Source organism: Symsagittifera roscoffensis, chromosome 3 (genome assembly GCF_963678635.1).
Source record: "Symsagittifera roscoffensis chromosome 3, txSymRosc1.1, whole genome shotgun sequence".
In the NCBI taxonomy this organism is placed as follows: Eukaryota; Metazoa; Xenacoelomorpha; order Acoela; family Convolutidae; genus Symsagittifera; species Symsagittifera roscoffensis.
The window spans coordinates 54983162-55003680 of record NC_087064.1 but is presented as its reverse complement, the minus strand read 5'-3'; the positions used below and the strand labels follow the sequence as shown (position 1 = coordinate 55003680).

At 35.4% G+C, this 20519-nt stretch overlaps 1 protein-coding gene across 1 annotated transcript in view; it reads right to left on the bottom strand.

Moving 5' to 3' along the window:
* Positions 1 to 10167, bottom strand: part of LOC134842238 (uncharacterized) — a 47079-nt gene extending 36912 nt beyond the window's left edge. Inside the window, exon 1 of the mRNA XM_063858493.1 lies at positions 9754 to 10167. The gene's annotated coding sequence lies outside the window, so the exon portion shown is untranslated. The remainder of the gene's footprint in view (positions 1 to 9753) is intronic.
* Positions 10168 to 20519: the final 10352 nt, after the last annotated feature.

The following is a 20519-nucleotide window of genomic DNA, read 5'->3' as shown; positions in this document are numbered from 1 at the left end:
AATTTTAGTCACAGACAATGGTACAGAATTCATAAATAATGAAATAATAACACTATGTCATTTATACAACATCAAACACAAACCACGTACATCTCATGCACCTTGGACAAACGGCTTAGTCGAAGGTATGAACCGTTCACTTTTAAGAATATCTTAGATGTATCATCAACGGAAATGATACAAAATATACCGAATGGTCAGCAGATGTAAAATTATTTCCCTTAGCATATAACTCACAAATTACGACAACACTAGGAATGTCACCATACGAAATGGTTTTTAACCAAAAGCCACGCAAACCAATAATGTTTACAGCAAATTCCCATAAAAACGCACAAGGTTATTGTCAACCAAATAAAGACTCAATTTGTTATAACCTACCTTTACATACACACGATGAAGATCATTTTCATCACCCACAAATTCTTAAATTAGCATCCGGTACACACACCAAATGGATTTTAAATAGAGATAAGAAACACAATGAAATTTACCAAAAAATAACAAAAAAGTTATTACAAAGACAAAACATAAATGAACAAATCAATTCACGTTTTACACCAGCTTCCGATTTAAAAATTGGAACATTTGTTCTCATACCTAATTTTAATACTCAAAAAGGAATTTCTAAAAAATTACAACCCCTCCGAAAAGGACCCTACCAAATAATTGCAAGACCCACTGATGTCACATATAAACTTACCGACCCAAATAAAAAAGAAATCGTTCAACACCGAAACAACCTATTACCTTATTACCCAAAAGAATACGCACTCCGCGAATTAACCCAATTATATTCCTTCACAGGATTAAAAATAGTTCAAAACGAACCACATCTGAAAAATACAGAACAAAATGATAACCCCACCGAAAATCAAAACACAGAACCAACAGCTACCAAAAACACTACAAAAAATCTAGACCATAAAGAATCCCAAAAGCAAAGAAAAAATAGAAAAATGACAGAACAAATAATACCCCAAGAAGAAATAGACAAATCAAAACATAGAAAAACAACAAGACTCCGAAATCAACCACGTAAAAACTACAAAATGTTCATCCCCCAATCTAAAATATTAAAGAAAGTAGAATTTAAAAAGTAATTTTAAGACTTTATACTTCACAATCTTGAAACCTCCGTAACATTTTTCATTTCCATTTTTCAAAATAACATGCTCACAAGTACGCAATAATTCTAGTTCAAAATAGACCAATAGGATTCATCCAATCCGCCACTTTCTCTAACTCAAACTAAGAATCAATTAGACGAATAATCTAGAACTCCAGGCACATCTCTAACTATAACTTTACAACCTCCAGGTCAAAAATAAGCAAACCACTCTAACTTGACAACTAAAATAAATATCACCATAATACCGTACCCCTCCCTTATCTAATAACCCAAAAATCAACAATATTTCCCCAACTCAGACCACGAATACCCCCAAAACAAATTTGATAACTTAGCCTAAAGTAACAAAATGAAGATTTTAATTAGCCTAAAGCATAAAAATCTCACCATACCCCGGATCATTTGACAAACAAAAATAAAGAAAAAGACGACCTCCCGATCACCATGAAAATTGCCCCCAACAATTTTTTTACAAAACTCAACCCACTTGTCAAAAAACTAATAAATAATCCGACCACACTAGAAAATCGCCTCAAACAGCAAAAAATAATCGACCAAGAGATCATTTCTTAAATGCTCTTCTCTCAAACAGTTACCCAAATACTTATAAATTTTAAACATTTTTTTTCAATACTTGAAGCTTTTATAATATTTCTTTTTGATATACTTGAATCTTTTCTAATAATCCTAATCATTTTTTGTAACATTTTTTTAATTTTCTACACTACTCTTGAACTATTCCTCCAACTTTCCAAAACCCTTGAATATATCCACAGGTACGATTTCAACAACTTGTCTAAATGATACGAACAATTTTCAGTAGAACTGATATTTTTTTATTGTTTGTAATTTTCATAACATTTTTATCATCCCTCATTTTGACCATATGTAAATGTATAAAGAAAGCAATCATCACATTTGCCCTAGCAACAATTTTCCTAATTATTTTTTCGGAAGAATATTATAATAAACACAAAATTTCTCACTAAAATAATAATTCAAAAAACTATCAAAAATTGCTACCCCACAGTCACAAAGTCAGTCTTCACCGACATAATCCCAAGATAATCCAACATCACCTTCAACTACTCAAAATCCTCAAACATCTACACGAATTTCTTTTCAAGATAATCCATACACTTTTGAAGAACGGCACGCTCGTTTATCTGAACCACTAGAACCAGTTCAACGACAAGCATCTCTAAGTGAACCAACATATAATCTTTACCCAACACTACCACAAGAACTAAGTAGAATACGAAACCTTAGTCAAAACCAAAACACAACAGAAATAAATAGACAAATTATACATCCTCGACGAAATAGAAATTTTCAAACTCCCCGAGTTCATTTCGAAATACCTCAATCACCATCACAAACCACTCCAGAAAACACCACTGGTATCACACCAGAAACTCCTACACTTTTTTCACAACGAAGCACTTCAAGTCTACCCTCAGATTACTTAGGTTCAACACCAACATCTGAACAAATACGTGAAAATCCTTTTAACCCCCCAAACCTAACATCACGACTACCATATTGGACTACACATTCATTCACACAAGGTGAACCAAATTTAGTCAATGACCCCATAGACATCTCTACAGATACAACATCTTCATCACTACCCGAAACATTATCACTCCCATCAACACCATCAATTAGTCAAATCTCACCGCCACCTTTTAACTTAACTTTTCCAAACAATCTCGACGCAAGATACCGAGAACAATCATTAACAAATATTCCTTTAAGATTAGATTGGAATACATTCACAGCACCTCCACCATTATTCGGACAACATCAAGAAAGTAACCGCCTTCATAACTGGGCACTTAATAGATTACAATATCGCCAAGATATTCACAACGATATCCGTGATCACAATATTCAAATACTCCAACAAAACAGTTTACAATTAAAGTTTGAAATCACAGTTAAATTAAACAATATTACACAACATCCCTACCCATTAAACCCACCTAACATAACAGCTCAATCACTACCACCACCGTTTATAACTACTGAAGTAATATATAAATACGACAGATATACCAAAAACACAATTGGTTACATTACATTTTATAACCCATATTCAGGATTATCATACACATGTATATTCTAAAATTATTAATTTTTCTCCAACTCCTTTTTCTAGTAACCTCAAATCAAAACATAAACCCTTCCCCCCGTACAGGACCACAAGATTTATTAGTAACACATTACGATTGCGAAGAAAATGAACAAAAAACACTACACAATTATGCAATAAATCAAGTATCACAATGTGAAACAGAACCACAAGCTATAGAAACCACAAATGTAATAGCAACACTCTATTCAAAAGCCCGAGCAACAACAGTTACAGGTTATCAATTCACAGCGACATTTTCCGAAAAGAAAGTACATTGTTCACAAGTCTCCAACGGCAACAAAAACCGACTTGACCATGAATCATTCTATCAAAGTAATATAGAACGTCTTTTACATCTCAATCCTGACGATTGTAAGAATGAATTACTTAGACTAAACATCACACACAATAAAAACTCCGAAAGAAAGTTAGTTAACTTTCAAGTTTTTTCAGACTCCGTACATCAATCACAACTTGAAAGACACCAAGGACATATAAAACTAGACGACAAATACCCGTATAACGGCGCACACGGACGATTAACCTATGACCTACATGATAAACATTGGATACCACACATTGGTATAAATAACCCATCAAACTGTAAAGCAGACACAAAAAATAAAGGATACCAAGAAATAATGTTTTTCGATTGGAAAATACAACTCGAAAAAATACAACTCACACGAGATTTATCTGATAATACAATGATCTATCAAGGAATCCGACTACCTTGTAAAAATGATCAAGGATATTGCGACCCTACAACAAGAACACAAGCAACAATTGTTTGGTTCCCCGAAGATACATGTACAACATTTCAAGTAGCAAAAATACACGCTCGTATGATAAAATTTCACGAAAAATATTTCATACAATCAATTCCTTATGAACAAGTCCATCCATCACGAAAACGAAGTTCTAATTTTAGAAACATTGACAATATAGAAAATAAATTGACACGTTTTCAAATATATCAAGAAACAGAACTTGCATGTAAATACAGGAATCCACTTCACAGAACACAATACTCCGAAATATTAGTTGAATACGAAAAAGGATTCGACATGACCACTGGAAAAGTAAAAATCGACCCATATGCCACAGGTCATCCTCCAAACGAAGGAACATCCTATATACCAGTTAATTTTGAAAAAAGCAACGGACAACCTGGTGGACATCTAAAACCTTATGACACCAGAAGCACACGCTTACAAGAATTATCACTAATGAATACTACATATTTCGGTAATATCCACTATGATATTCATTTGGATATGAAACTAGACTATACAATTAGCCGCATTTTTCAAGAAATGTCACTCTCCGAATTAGAAACACTACACCAACTATGCGAATTAGAAAGAACACAAATATTACAATCACTTGCACTAGCAGTATTAAAAATACCCTACGCAGGATACTTATTATCAGGAAATAGATCAAATTTTTTAGACTACGAAGGAAACATCTTATGGTTTTATACTTGTACCAAAAAAGTATCACCACTATACGTTTTTGAAGATAAACGTTGTTATAAAAGAATCCCTATCTTTTATAAGAATAAAGTACATTTCGTGGATACACTTTCACGAAGAACCTATTTTTGGGATACCGCAGTCCCATGTGGATCAGAAAATAGCCACAATGTAGTACAACTAAACCCTGATGAAAATAAATATTATCTTCTCACTCCATATCCCACATTAATGCAATCACTCAAAAAATTTTCACCAGAAAGCATTCGCGCTATTGCTCGAAACCCAAATATAGACTTACAATCAATAGGAATATATTCAAAATCAGATATTCAACATCACATTAGAACACAACAATTCCAAGAATTATTAACACAAATGGACACTATACAAAGACAATCAATAGACCAAAATTTACGCAAACTTGCAGAAACCGCAGGTTTTGCCGATATCTACACACAAGACTATAGCGGATATTTTAAAGACATTAAAGATTATATATATCTAAACGGCGAAAAATACCGTCCCCAAGATATATCACCAATTAATATTTTTAGCTTTGTTACACTCAAGAATGAGATCCTCGATTTTCTAGGATGGCCCTACTACATCTTAGAAAAATTGACTATTTTATACGCAATGTTTAACTTTATTGGATTTCTTTTCTCACTTTTGAAAGGAATCTACAACACATGTGCTATACACACACAAGTAAACAGACAAGCAAGCGTAGCACGCATACTCTTTGCAGGATTTTTTGGAATTTTTTCTACATCTATAAACAAAATTCTTTTAGACGCACAAATAAAAGAATATAACACAAAAATAGCAACAAAACAGAACACATACGACGAAGAACATAACAATGTCGACACACAGCCAACGGCACCACACTTACCACCCCTACCACATAACCATCCACTATCCCTAGTCCCACGAAATTTTCGAAATTTAGCAATCACACATAATCCAAATTTTCGACTCAATACATCACAAAGTCCCGTCCAACATATAATGACACATCAATCACAAGATGATAATACTTATGAACAAATTATTGAACAGCCCCATACCACCGCTTTTCAATCTCAAAATAATAATTTTTTTAGCCCACGATGAGCCGCCAACTTGGATCACTACACCGATCAAATTCCCATCCAACCAACCTTACCTCCCCAATCCCAATCATACCACTTTTTGCTTTTCCGCCACCCGATTTTCCATCTAGCAATGTAACATCAGGCATGAATTCCGACACTAACTCACATATTTCAGTTTTATACTCCATCTCACAGCTAAATAACCCGAATATTGAAACCCCCGATGAATTTGCCGACTCAGAACCCTCACCATCCAATAATTTTCATAACCCTTCTAATTTTTCTCAACCTCCTTTTCAACCCATATTGTCAAATAACCCTGACCCAATCACTCCCACACCCTCTTATGCTTCCCAAGTTACCCCAACCTACTCCTCATACCATTCTGACCAATCCTCTCATTCTCCAGACACACCCCGAATCTCCCCAGAGCTAGATAATTTTATTACCCTCCAACAACAACCCTACCACCTTAACACCCCGACCATAAACCAGATCTCCTCCACTACAAATTCCTCCAATCCCCCTACACCCTCTTCAAATTATACGGAATCATTAACACCATCATCCACATCCACTATATCTTCACTAAACACTAATAGAGCTTACCGCACTTTTAAAAGAAAGTTCCCCAACCATCCTTTCCCAACAAAACCAGGAACAGCCCGTGAATACATCAACCACCCCCAGCATACTAACACTAAAGAATTTTTAGCTATCACTTTACCCTCATTTCCACAATACACCTTAAATACCCCTCACGACGCTAACGAAACACGCAACTATGTAGATGAATACGTTTTAATGCCCACTCTCTCTTGGACCTCATACTATCATTTCACTAACCCTCTTTGCTTACCTTTATCCAACACTTCCATCGATATAGAACGAAACAAAGACATGCTATATCGACTAACTACACCACTAACCGCTAGACAGTTTACTTACGTTGGATATAAAAAATCACTAAAAATACACACTGCACCAAGAGCTAATGAATATACACTAGAATACTACGATCACAACATCATGAGACCTAACCAAGATCAATTATTAGACGACGATCGCTTCGCTAATCCACAAATCACCGAGAAATTTTTCATCAAGACACCATATGTATTTACACTAAACATCTTCGACCGAAAGTTTGATCACATTATTTCAGAAGCACTAACAAGCACACAAGCATACGAAAGTTTTAAAGAACGCTTCCAAATCTTTTCACTAACCTTTCATTTCCTTGCACCACACGAAAGAGATTTGCACTGCTCACATGATATTATGTTGCGCACTAAACAAACACATACATACACTTACTATCGTTTCATCCAAAATCACTTTGACCTCCACACACCCTCTAGACAACCACACCATCGTTTTCAATTCATCAATTCAAAATACACTTCACCGTATTTCCTAAATTTCACATATTGTATTAAAGACACTAACCTCCATGGTATTCTTCGTAACTACGACCCCATAACCCAAATGTACATTTTCTGCCCCATCACCAAGACCTTCAACGCCGAAGAATCCCGACCCTTCCTTATCCCGCACGAGTTTGTACAGCCTATAGAAATCCCAATTTTAGAATTCATCCACAACACTAAATTTAACCACAAATTATATAACTTAATCCAAAACACACCTTATGAGTTTGCAGTAGGCACTGAAGAACTAACCACTATTAAGGCACTTCAATTGCTTTGGCCACTGCTTCAGACTAAAAATATCATCCGCATTTTTGCTAAACTACTAACAACTTCAGAACTAATTCACGACATCTTCCCCCACGGTTTTTTCCCCGACGACTAACAGGTAAGTATGAATTAAGTAAATATTACTAACTAATTACAGTATTAAAAACTCACCATTCTTTATTCATGTTTTCCTTAGATTTTTAGCTTTCATCCGACAATCACCTACAAAAACCACAAAAGAAACAATAAAAATCACAATTTTCATCAAACAATTTTAAAATTCTATTAATCTCTTACACTTATAAATTTCTAAATTTAATATCAATGCAATAAATTCATCTATAATATTTTCCCCCAAAGCAGTAAATCTAATTATGATGAAAATTTGTATCTTAATATTCCCCCATGACTAGCAGTAAATTTCTAAATTCTATGTAGTAAATTAAATAAATGCAAATGCAGTACTAACCTTTTGATATTTTCACTCATTCGCACAGAAATTCTATCCACACTCGCACAGCTCGCCCACGAAGAATTGTTTAAAATAATGAATTTCAGTTTCAAGTTTTCACACTTAACAACTCTAACATAAAATAACATGTTTCAAATTTTCCTTTAACCCGGTTGGAAAGGAATCATATACTAAACAAAACTAACCAACGCAGCTCACTAAATACCACAAATCATAGAATAACAGCATGACTTAGAAAAGGAAACCAACGGTACCCAAACCGGATTAACCCAGTTTAAAACTGGATAATTTATTCTTTTGAAGACTATTACAAAGTCTTAGAAAGAAATAATAAAACACAAAAAAGTCAAAAGACAAACCCATACCACAAACAATTTGCTTTTTGGAAAAAGTACATAACCAACAAGACATAAGTAAGACCACAACAAACCCAACATAAAACGTTGTCACATAACAGGACCCCTCACAAAAACCGCATGAAATCATACTCCCACTCCTGGCCTAACCCACCAGGAAGGACGTCCTGAGCATGCTCTATAGCCGGCCTAACCCACCGCGCTACATCCACGCTTTGTGACCACACCTTTATTTTTAATAAGAGCTACTCAAGGGTGAGTAACTCTTCAAAATAACCGAACTAAAACAAAAAGCTTTTGTGAAAACAACTAACTAAAATCATTATTAAAAAATATTAAACTAATAAAAGTTTTATAAAATGTAAATTCACATGATGCAATATATAGATCAGAATACAACACCAAGGACGAACATCAAAAGACAAGACGACCCCACTACACTCGAGAGAGAATGACCAACTACAATCGATATGCCGCTCACAACCACAACTCAAAGGATTTAGAGTACGACTTGACTTCGCAGAAAAGGACTTCATTGAACTAGACCAATGACCACCTCGATGTTCAAGTATACGTACAGATCCGAGTAACCAGGCATCCCCTCCACGCACAATCTCCACGCCATTCCCAAGCTAGATCAGACACAAAAGAAGTTCTCCACGAAGAACAGAAAAACCTGACATAGCCAACCATTCTGAAATCAGATTTGAGTTTGTTGCGAAGACTTAGTCGTTGTCACAAGAAGAACACAACGTCTTATGTCTCTAACTCCAGCTTCCTGGAACTTCCTTAACAAAAAGGAAACAGAAGAAATATGATGTTCGCCCAATACCAACGTCCATCATCCATCCTTCGAATTGCAGAAGAACTATTCTAAAAAACTCTGTAAAACCCGGATGGGTGGAACCTGATCTAAACTACATTTTATGATTGGATAAATTAAATGTTTTACCAATGTAAAGTATTTAATATTAACCAATCATGATCCATCAAACTAACAATCCACTTATTTGTAAGTGCTGAAGTTACTTGTAATTTCAGCACCAGAGAGATTTGAATTTAACTTAGAAATTAGTTGGACTCTCCCGAGCACTTCAGCAGCCGCAATAATTCAGTATACCCTAGATCTATTGAGCCTAGCAGAGACTAGTTAAACAACCTGAGACTAGATAGTATAAGAGTAAGATTAGGATCGGTATTAGACTAAGAAGTTGCACGAATCTATCCGGCCGAAAATAAGATAGCGTGACGAGCAGACGGTGTACCCTATCCGAAATTACTCTATGAGTTATACCCACGAGTCCTAACTCACCCCCTCAAAGTTAGCATATAACTATTCTAAGAAACTGACGAGCACTTTAAGAACTGACTGACTTACATTGAGTAAAATCGGCGAAGGCTTCGATTTTGAAGTTCATCTTTGAACGAAGTGTAACTTTCTTGCGGGTGTATATAGATTATTTTATCCAATTCCAATTATCATATATTCAAATGAAGCTAATGCTTGGGAGGGTCTTTTAAAAGGCTTTATGGAGCGGGAAACATCCGATTAAAACACTCCAATCATTTCGATTGAGCAAATGACAAATTAAAAACGGTAAGAATAAGCAGCATAGAGTGAGAAGAGAGGACAGAATTGTGGGTATGCTTTATCGCGTTAGCGACACAACAAACGTACAGCCACCAATTTGAAATGACAAAAGAAAAAAGATAATGCAATATGTTCCTTTGAATATTGTTGGGCTTTTTTTACTGCTTTAATCAAAAACAAATTGGTTGCTGATTCAAAATTTTTCACGCGTATGAACATAAAGTTGCTGAAAACTGAATAGAAAAAATGACATCAGAACAAATTTAATGACAGAGAAGAACAACGTCACTTTTTTAAAAATCCAAGTTTATCTAACTTTTAGAAAATGCTATCCGAAGCTTTAAGGCAACAAAAAGACGGCTTGAAAAATAGTTTTGTTAAAGTGAACTCTGTTTTGATTAGTTTCAGTTTTAATTAAATTCAAGCCATCCTCTTTTCCAATTTCGGACATTTTTATGGTTTTCAAGGCGGTTACTTTTTCTTAATTTGCACACTCGTCCATTCAAACAGTTTGAAGGGATAATTTTCTAAAATAAAATACGAGTAGTTACAGAAGTAAGAAGCTATAGGTTAAAGATTCAAAATTTTGATTTTTGCTGCAAAGTAAGGATTTGATCCAATAGAAACATGATGAAATTTATTCAAATATACTTTTTTATGTAGGATTTGTTTAATTTATGAAATCTTTGTGAAGGTTGAGAGAGAGATATAAACATCAGAAAATCTCTGTTTCTAATATTATGAAAGCTGTTACATTTCGATTGATATTGACTGTTTAACAGAGAGAGTTCAATAAAGTTCGGCGAGGAGTTTTTGATAACAAGCAAAGAAGCTATTTCTGATGGTCGAAAAGTAGGAGAAAATTGCGAAAAAATGTGCACTATCCCTACATCATTATTGGAGGACGGCTTGAAATCTCTCCTCATTTACAGGAAAAAAACTAACTCAAGCAGCAAATAGCGTCCGCAATTCTATCTGCAGAAAAGTCTTATCATACAATTACATCAATGGAGTCTATAGAAAAAATGCGTAACCTACGATTTCCATTTATGACAGCGTTATCACAGGCAATTTTCCATACACAATACCAGAAGTTTTTCCAACACATTTTTTAGAAAACTAAGAGAACAAGACTGCTCGTATCAGGGCGAAGCCCTGAATGTTCCGACTGCCTTTAAGGTTTATGGAGCAGCAGTAATAACATTTAAAAAATTAAATGAAATAAAATAAAACGAAATTTTTTTTTCTTAAATTTGAAACTTTTTATAAAAATCATCCCCCCACACGCCATATAAAGTACAAAAAGAGAGATTTCGTTCCTTGTAACAAATCAATTATGGCAAATAAGCTTCGTTCAACCAATTTGGAACGATTTATAAGACGGATTAAATCTCCGCTTACGCGTTAATAGCGCGAATTATATCGCGAGTTAATTGTCCCAAATTGGTCAAAATGGCCAAAATTGCAAACTTTAAACCCTCATAACTTTGCGAAAAATGATCACAGGTGAAATATCTTTTCAAATTTAAGCTCAGGACAATAATACCTTTTGAATGATAAAAAAAAATTCCGTCAAAAATAGCTAGTTAAAAAGTCGAAATTTGTCTGAAGAAAAAAAAAACCCACCCCGAGCACAAATATTCCGTTACTTTCGTACCGAAAGTCGGAACAACAAGTTTTATGTGCCATATTTATATAAGTGAACCCTTCATTTGTCAAAACTTTTGCTTAAGAAACACTTACCATACAAAAAAAAAACATTTCGAGAGGGGGTTTTTCAAAAAATAACTCCAAAAGCGACAACAAATTTTTAAATTCTAATTCTAGTGGCTGAACCATATACAAGCTGAAAATGTTGTTTGTAAAGAAATACAAAGTTGCATGCAAATGCACAAAAAATAACACAAAAAGAGCTGAAATTTTTTTCACACAAAAACCAAACTTTGTCTAAGCCATGACTTTTGCTACCATGATTTTATTTAATTTCAAATTTGCGTTCGAGACCAAGACTTGAAAAAATTTATATGGATGGAAAAATAAGCGGTCTGCCCAAGTTCTGTCAATGTGACCTCCATTTGAACACAACAAACAAAAACGAAAGAGAAAATACAGTTCACAAGTAGTTTTTCAGCTTACGTTCAAAAGAATTATAGCAAAACATTGAAATTTAATGGTACAGAAAACACATTTTGAAATTTACAAGGAACAACGTTGTTTTCTTCTGCAATTTTACTTCCTTTTCCCTTTTGTTTTGATTTTTCTTGGAATATTTGGGGCGCTGTTCTTTTTACGCTAAGAACCTTCGATGTTTGTGTTCGGATGCTGTTCCTTTTTTTTATGTTAGGGCCCCCGGAGTTCGTATTGGGGCTCTGTCTAGTTTACCTGGACCCACGGCGACATCTTTTTATTAGGCTCTGTTCTTGCGACTTCAAAAACTTTTTAAAATTAGTTTTGGTTTGGTACCGATTTCGCTGTAGCTCCCAGTGGATGAGCGCGGCCCCTTTTGTCAGAACCTTTCTAGCTCTCTTGATAAAAGAGCTCTGGTAAACTTGTTACCCTCTGGTATAAACTGGCGGGGACTAGGCTAAGTTGACGTCCTAAGAATCGACATAGTTGGTGGGCCACTGGTGAGTAGTTTTTTGGTCGGTGTTTTGGCCCTGATTTACAAGTTTTCGCTCATCAATTTCTCGAAATATCAACAGCTTTTCGTATTTCAAATTGGAAACGTGATACGCTGGAAACGTCCCTTCCTTGATCGAAACGGCCTAGCGGGTTGAAAGAGCGATGGCAACGTGGTAAAAACAAAAATCAAAATCATGGGTATAAGAAGGAATAGGTTTTGCTTTTAAACGTTTTCATTACTAATAATAGCGAGATGACTAATAAATTAAGATGTGTCAACCAACCTCATCTGTTGAAGGGTATTCCAGAGACTCAACATGAACGATTTCTGATGAAGAATAAAGAAAAAATAGATAAACTGAACGCGTTGTGCCAAGATACCCGTTACAAAACCTTAATTTAATGATAACTTACAATGGCTATGCCAGCAAAAGCAAACAGTTCGCCAGTGTTGCCTTGAGTTCAATCAATACAAGCTAAATTCAATGAAAAACAACGACAACAGAACATCTTCACAAGCATTCAAAACCAAGGGCTATCAAATGACGCCCCTATATCAGATTTAGATTAACTGCTTCCCCAAATTTCTAAAATGCAGATTTGGATAGTTCTCCCTCAGTAGGATTATTTTCAACAAACTCTCATCGCAAAACTTTTTCCAACTCAGAAACTGACAATTTAACTATATCTGCACTCAAACCACCGTCAACAAACTTTGTATTAATGTTCAACTTACAGCCTTCTGATTATGGTATTGCTCATGGAGCAAATCAGAACTGTTTTGCGCGGAGTTCGAAGGACACACGGGAAAAATCAAATTCGATTTTCCACTCTAAAAACTTTTGGTCAGATCGATAACTCTCTTCGATCCCCATTGTGACATTACCATGGCTTCTCAGCAACGCACAGATAACACAGTGGATTATACACCCGACTTTTGCGCACGATGCAATGTCTCAATGCTTCAAAAAGTCAGTACCTAAGCTATAGACTGCAACATACGACGCTGATCCTCAAAATTGGCTATATTGACTCGATGTCTTCAATACCACTATTGATCAAGCACCCTTGAGTGATACCGAAAATTAAATTCAATTACAGTCACTACTGGAACGCGAGGTTGCACAACGCGTTAGTGCTTTCGGTTGCAACGGAACTACATATAAAACAGCCCTATTGCATTTACAACAATCAATTTTTTGAAGAAAAGAACTAGGCAACCGTCCAAAAAAATACAAGCCAAGGGTATGTTGCCAAAGTTAACTCAAGGCTCAAGATTGCCAGTACAATCTGGTGTTTGCTTCATCATCCGGTGACAAAAAAAAAACAAACCAGGCAGGTTTTGCCGTTTATCTAATGGGTCTAGTGTTTTTCTTGGCCAGTCCTTGAATTCAAACCATCTCATTGGGCCTCATTTTCAAAAACATCTTTAATGGTGCCATAATCCACTTCAGGAAAAACGTCGTCGCCCTTTCTGCAGACATAGGAGCTTAAAGCCGATCCTGGAGATAAAGCTGTACTTCCAAACGTGCGGTACGATAAAGGAAAAATCAAGACCCACAAATATACGAGTCGCATCTTTGGAGCTACAGACTCCCCATGAGTTGCGCGCAATGCACTACGTCGTTGAGCACTTGACAGTCAAGATAAGTAACCTCAAGTCAGAAAAGTTATTGAAAAAAAACTTGACATGGACGATTTTAAAGTCGACTTCTACGCCAGATGAAGATCATCTGATCAAATCGGATGTTTTCAAAGTACTCTCCTTTGGGCATTTAAACCTCACATAGTAGAACTCAAACGATCAGTCGTTGCTAGAAATGATTCGGCGTAACTTGTGGCCCGCAAAACTGTAATTTGCAGCAGCAACGTGATCTCGAACTTCCATGGGATTCTAATACGGACACTGAGGTGCTTAAAAAGAGACTTTTTCAAAAATTTCAGCCCAAAAAAATCAACTTTGGGTTCCTTGAAATTCTTGCCTTCCATACATGACCTTCTTGGGTTTTGTTGTCTAAACTTTTATCTTTTGACACTCTCGCATTTCATTTGAGGAAAAAACATCAATCAATTTGGAGCCAAGGAATTAAATAGGACAAAGTAATCGAACATTCTTCAATTTCAGATTTAATTGAATGGATAAACAAAATTCAAGTTTTTGAATCATCTCACGTTCCTCGAAACCTATCAAGGAAACAGAAAAAACGATCTAGGGATCTCCAGATTTTACAGACGCATCAAAGATTGCTGGCTCCGCTGTACTTATTCTCAGGACAGCTTACAAAAACAATGCCGTGTCGTTCAATTTTTTGATGGGCTGTGAACTGGTTCAGGACGCCTCAAGTTTGATACGAAGTCTTCACGACAAACCACTTAGCTAGGATTTTCCATATCTGCAACCCCTAAAATTATAAATGAGTTTGAACCAAACACAATCCGGCAGATGGCGGCACCCGGGGTTTTACGGTTGAAAAAATGACAATTCAGTCACGCTGGCTTTGGGGAGCACAATTTTTAGCAAGGACCAACTTCATTCGCCGCAACAACATCTGGTTCAACTAAATCAAACCACAGTGCAGATGATGCCGGCTAACAAATTTACTGTTCAAGGCTGTCACACGCTCACACCGCTCAGGTTTGGCAACTGGAAAAAGCTCATTCATTCAGTTGCTTTCCGCTAACTGGCCGACGACAATTTTAGCAAGCAATGTTTGCATCAAAAGTTGTCTCATCTTGTGAAAGCTAACACTTACATGATAAATTCTGACTTTTCGGTAAAATACTCTGGTTTCAAGAAAAATAGTCAAGTTTCCTCATCAAGTGGACTTCGAACTTTGCGCTTTTACATCGACGATCACATTTTTTAGCAACTGGAACAGGCTCAATCACTCAGTTGCTTTCTGCCAATTGGCCGTCACCAAATTTCGGAAGCGATGTTTGCATGTAAAAATATTTCATCTTGCGAAAACTAACCCTGTCATGTTAAAACCTGACTTCTCGGTAAAATAAGCTGACTTCAAGAAGAAAAGTCAAGTTTCTCAATCAACTAGGCTTCGAAATTTGTGCCCTCACTTAGACGATTAAGAGCATGTTTGCGCTAGAGGTCGTTTGTCCTAAGAATTTTTTGGTTACTTCCAATTATTCTAGAAGGATTAAACGACATCGTCAAACTTCTCGTAAAAAACACCCATATTGTGAACACTCATGCTACAAATGAACAAATGCGTAGTATTCTCATGGAAAAGTACTGGATCCTAACTATTGCCTAAATGTAAGTCAGATTATTCGAACCAGCTTGTGTTGTTGTAGAAGGTTGCAGGAGGTTTCAGCACCCTTCATGGCAGACATGCCACAAGAGCGGTTACCGACAGCAAATCATTTTCTGTTTCATACTGATGAACTGAACTTCATAGCTTCATAAGACTTTTTACGATTTACCATAAAAACTATCGATATTCCAGATATTTCAATTATTGGCGGAGATAAATGAAGCGTTGCCGATAACCTCTAACCTTTTCCTCCTCGATAGGTCATTAACTAATAAGCCCCTGGCATTTTTTTGGCAAACCAGTCATTCTTTTCAAATCGTAGAAAATCGCGCAACTTCTTGCTCAACAATTTGGAATCGTTTTCTTCGTGATAAACTTTCAAAACGACAAGCTCGAACTAAGTGGAACACGGTCTCTTAAAAATTGGCAGTCAATAATCTTGTCTGTTTGTTAGAAGTTTATGTACCACGGGGTATTTGGCCTCTTGCTGAAGTTCTTGATTTTCAGCCAGCCAGCGACAGAACAGTCAGATCGGTGACACTCCAGACTCCTCATGCTAAGAAACTACGGCCAGTAATTAAACTGTCCGGATGTTTCCCAAAGAATGATTTTCATTGCCTTTTTTCACTCTGAACAAGCCCTTAAATTTGTTTTTTAGTTATTGAAAAAACTTTCTAAGTCATTTCATTTCCTCCATTGCCTTATCTAAATTACATCAATCAAAAGCTTGTGCAATTATCCACCAGGTTATCTTCATTCAGCCGAACACAATTTTTGTTGTTTATTTGCTACTTTCATAAATGGGCGGGATTAATCATAGGCATGGTTTTCAATTACTTGACTTTAATTGATTTCAAATACTTTCGGTTTCGATATATAGATTTGGATAGAAACTACGCATTTTGCCCCAGTTTTTGTCAATGTGACTTCCATCCAATCAAGCAGACTAAAATGAGCACTGGAGAACGGAAATCAGCCATACCTTTCAAATGCAGTTTTCAGGTAAGTTATTCTTATGAAATTAACCTTATCAGAATTATCGAATTACTAAACCGTCATGTTTTCAATCAGGTTTCAGTCTTTTAGAACTAACTCTAATTGTTTTCCTTTTTTTTGTGTGAGCTCTACCTCAAGGCTTAGACGACACGAGAAAAAAGGTAGGTAGAAAATGATCGATTTATACGATCCGGGAAGTCTCCACTATATTTGTAACGGGATCTTGCATCGAACTAACAAACTTTTCAAAACAGTTTCTAAAAACTGATCCACTTTGGGACGCATTAGTTGGTTGAAACTTGCGACACTAGTTTAGACAGATTGAGACTGGTACACCGGGTAGAAGAATTGCGCTTGCTAAGATACAAACTTTCAGAAGATTTGTATCGTAAAATTTGCATCACTGACATATACTAGCAGTAGACACAAGCCAACCAGCGCTACCATCGTCGATTTTTTTATGTTAAAATTTTGATGTGGACGAACGTTTGACTTTCATGAACATTTCAAATCCATACTCTACTTCAGGAAAACTAAACGGGTTATTTAACCCTTCCTCCTTCTAGAAGAATCCTTCCAAGTCACCTAAATTAAATTCAACGGCACTGAAATTGAACCCTACCAAAGCTTACTGAAAAATTTAATTGAAGATTTTTTCCGACCCTTGAAACCTTGAAACTGAGGAGGAACTTTGTCTTCGGGTGAGTTTTAATTTTTTTGGTTTTCCCCCAAATAAAACTTGGAATGAAAGGGCGGAAACATCCAATTCAAGCCTTTTCCATGACAATTCGAGCAACAACTAAATTTTTTCGAAAGCCTGTACCAGTGTCGCAAAAAATCGGTTTGAAACTAGGTATTGGTCCAATTTCAAGCAAGTAGCAGCAATAAAACTTAGAGCAAAACAAGTGAGTTAGAAAGTGGAATACAATTACTTGCTTACAATCGTTCATAATTAATTTCAATGATATCAAAAAAACAATGGATTAATAATTGATCATAATCATGAGCCAAGCTCATGAGCCAAGCCAAGGAAAAAAAGCGTTAAACTGAAATGCTTGCAATCTAAGTTGATTAACGGCAAACATTGATTTAACACGGTTCTAGGTAAATAAAGCGACAAAACATTTAGACGACAAAAAATATTAGAATTCAGAATTTATTATTCAATTTTTTCAGTATTTTTATAAATCAACGTTTGAAAGAGCTTAAAATCAGGTGACCACGTTTAAAAGCTTGCTCATAAATTTATATGATAAATTTTTCCGTTTCGAGGAATCAGCGTAATACAAACACTAAAAAGATTGAGTTCAACTTCATATTTTTGCTACGAAAAAAATTGAGCACAGCTGATTAAAATATTTTTTCAAGCAAAATCATTGAAATCACTTAATTCAACATCAATTAACATAATTATCCATCTTTTTTCAGGAAACTATATATTTTTTTAGCTTTTAGTGTTTACTAGCTGTTGGATCCGGTTCCAACCCTATTACCGCCATCGATAATGACGTTACAACTGGACTCACGCTGATTGGGGGCACAAATTTTGATGTCATCTATCTGACCAAAACGGAAACAGCTTTTTAATTTCCGGTCCTGTTTAAAATAACCACTGGAATTTGATTAATGACGCTAGTCTGAAAAAGTGCAGTGATTATAAAATTACTGCAATGATTTTAGTTACAGATATTTAGAGTAAGAGTTATTTGAAAAATTTAATTGAAAACTTTTTCCGACTATTGAAAAAGGAGTAATATTTTCTTTGGGTGAGTTTTAATTTTTTTTAATTTTCCTCGCAAAATCCACTTTCGCAACTAATACTTGGATTAGGAGGGCGGGAACACCAAATGCAAGCCTTTTTCCATCGCAATTTGAGCAACACCTAAAAGACTTCAAAAACTTGTCCCAGTGTCGAGAAAAACCGCTTTGAAACTTTGTTTTGTTCTAATCTCGAGCAGCTGTATGATTTACACGTTGTTAAACTATACCTTTTTCTTAAGTAGCAGCAAAACACTTAGTTTTACTAGGAGAAGGCGTTTTGAAAGCTTATTTTATGCTTCTTTGTGACAATTTATATTTTTTGGACATTTGCGAACAAAATAACCGTTGAGGTTTTTGCGACTAGCGTGGAAACGTTTTTGACTGGACAAGAATTTGATATACAAATTTCTATACCAATTCAATTCAGTACTCGGCATCAGCAATGCTTTACGGGTTCTTCTACTCTTCTTCCTTCTAGTACTATCCATCTTGGTCACATATACCACATTGAGCGGCATCAGAAATAAATTTTACGATAAAAAAAGAGATGAAACATTCATCCCAGGCTTTCTAAAAGGAGAGTAGTCTTGCAGGGTTTTGGAAGAACCTTACAAGACTCCTTATAAGAAGATGCACCTCTTTAACTTCTCTGCGCCTCTTTAGCTCCAATTTTTATCAGACGATGCATCTCTTTAGTAGACTTTGCAGAATTCTTACGGCATGCATGCATTTAGGCCAGTCTAAGTTGTTAGATTACAACAAGTTTGCTTGATTCCCAACCCAATTAGAAGAATGCCTAAAAGTTTAAATGTTTCTACATATCGGATGCCAGGCTTTGTTGCTTTGCCGTAATTGCTTCACGCAAGTTTTACTTTTGAAGCTAAAGGCCCGCATAAAAGTTTTCAGGTAATTAATTTTTCTTTCAGATTGATTTTTTTGTAGTTTAACAAAAACAAAGTCTGCTTGCCAATCATTCTTTAGTACTTAAACTACCACTTAATTTGCAAAAAAAAATATTGGCAGGAAATCATACGGAACGTCTTCATTATTTTTGGTACGTTACAACTCATTACAGATGCGTGATTTTCAACAAGTTTCAAAGTGTTTGGTCTGTTTTCAAGTAAAAATTACCCAAACAAGATACTTTACAAAAAACTTGAAATCAATTTGAATATTCTCAAAATAATTTATAAAAAAATTTTTTCATCCAGATCTGATTATGTATGTTGCAGTTCAGGGCAGATATGCAATCTCAGAACAAATTGATTAACAATGGGCATATCTGTACTTTTCTTTTATTTCTGAAAGGGCAAGCTGGCGCTAAATTTTTAAAAATATGAGACGGTTATTTTGATCTCTGAGCCTTGAAGTTATTTGAAGTTGGCTTAAAAACTCTTGCGACGTCTTTCTATTAAATTTTTCGGTGACCTGTCGACTAATTGTAATCAGTAGTACGGATGAAAAAAATCAAGGGTTAAATTAATTGACGACATATTGTGTGCACACCATTTGTTTTCCCTTCAATTCAATTATGAACTCAAAAAAAATTTGAACTTAAAGTGAATCCAAAGGAGTTATTTTTAGTCAAGTTTGAGAATTTTTTAGTCAAGTTTGCGACTTTTATGTTCTGTGTTTTCCGGTTTTAAAGATTGATCCAAATATCAAAGGTACAAGAGTGCGACCTGTATCGAAAAACTTATTAAACGTTTTTGAAATTTTTTTTTGATTCATTCATGGTTGACCCTATCTCAAGGATGCTTGATAACTCACATCACAATCAAAACGGATTACTTTATATGCAATTAATTTTTTATTTGAAGACCATTTACATCATTTTTAAGATTGATATCAAAACCTGAAACTTGTTAAGATTGATATCCATAAGTTTTTAACCAGAAGCGTTAG